Here is a 710-nt window from a genome sequence, read left to right on the forward strand (position 1 = left end):
TATAGTGGTGAGCATAGCTGCCTTCCAAGTAGTTGAACTTGTTTTGATTCCCAGCCATCGCAGTTGTCTTCTGTTTAGCGATTTGAAAATTGTGTCGTCTTTCGGTACTTTCGAAATCTCAAAGTAAGCATCTTCTCTAAATGCGCTAGGAAAAGAGTCAAGAGTTGCTGTTTTCAAACAATCACGGCTCTAAATGACCTTCATTCCATCGTTAGGTTTGGCCTCCTAATGATCATCATCTTCCTGGGGATGTATGAAAACCACTACAGCAATGGTGTCTGACACCGCTGACTCTGTTGGGGCGGGTCTTTATATGAACAAGTAGAGATCCGAAAGTTCTTGACAGCCAAATCTGCAAATGCTTCTTTAAAGGTATTGAAGATGGCTCTATTTCCTATTCCCATGAGTATGGCTTATATTGCTGTGCAACTGGGGATGTAGCTCAGTGGTAGAGCGCATGCTTCGCATGTATGAGGCCCCGGGTTCAATCCCCGGCATCTCCAAGTGCTTTAACGCAATGATAGTGTCTTTGTTTCTCACCTGAGAGTGGAAAAAAACTGACTTGGGCTTGCTTCATGACCATTGTAAGGCAATGTGACTGGATGCACAAGCTGACTACTTTAACTACAAAGAAGTCCATTTGACATGACTTACCTGCCAGACCCTGAGATCAATTCCTGGCATGTCCATGTACTTAAAAAATGACAGTC

At 43.5% G+C, this 710-nt stretch overlaps 1 non-coding gene across 1 annotated transcript; it reads left to right on the forward strand.

The window, feature by feature from the left end:
• Positions 1-431: 431 nt before the first annotated feature.
• trnaa-cgc (transfer RNA alanine (anticodon CGC)) lies at positions 432-503 on the forward strand. Its single transcript has one exon. It is a non-coding gene; the product is annotated as a tRNA-Ala (tRNA).
• The last annotated feature ends 207 nt before the right edge of the window (positions 504-710 follow it).

This window comes from Channa argus, chromosome 19 (assembly GCF_033026475.1).
Source record: "Channa argus isolate prfri chromosome 19, Channa argus male v1.0, whole genome shotgun sequence".
In the NCBI taxonomy this organism is placed as follows: Eukaryota; Metazoa; Chordata; class Actinopteri; order Anabantiformes; family Channidae; genus Channa; species Channa argus.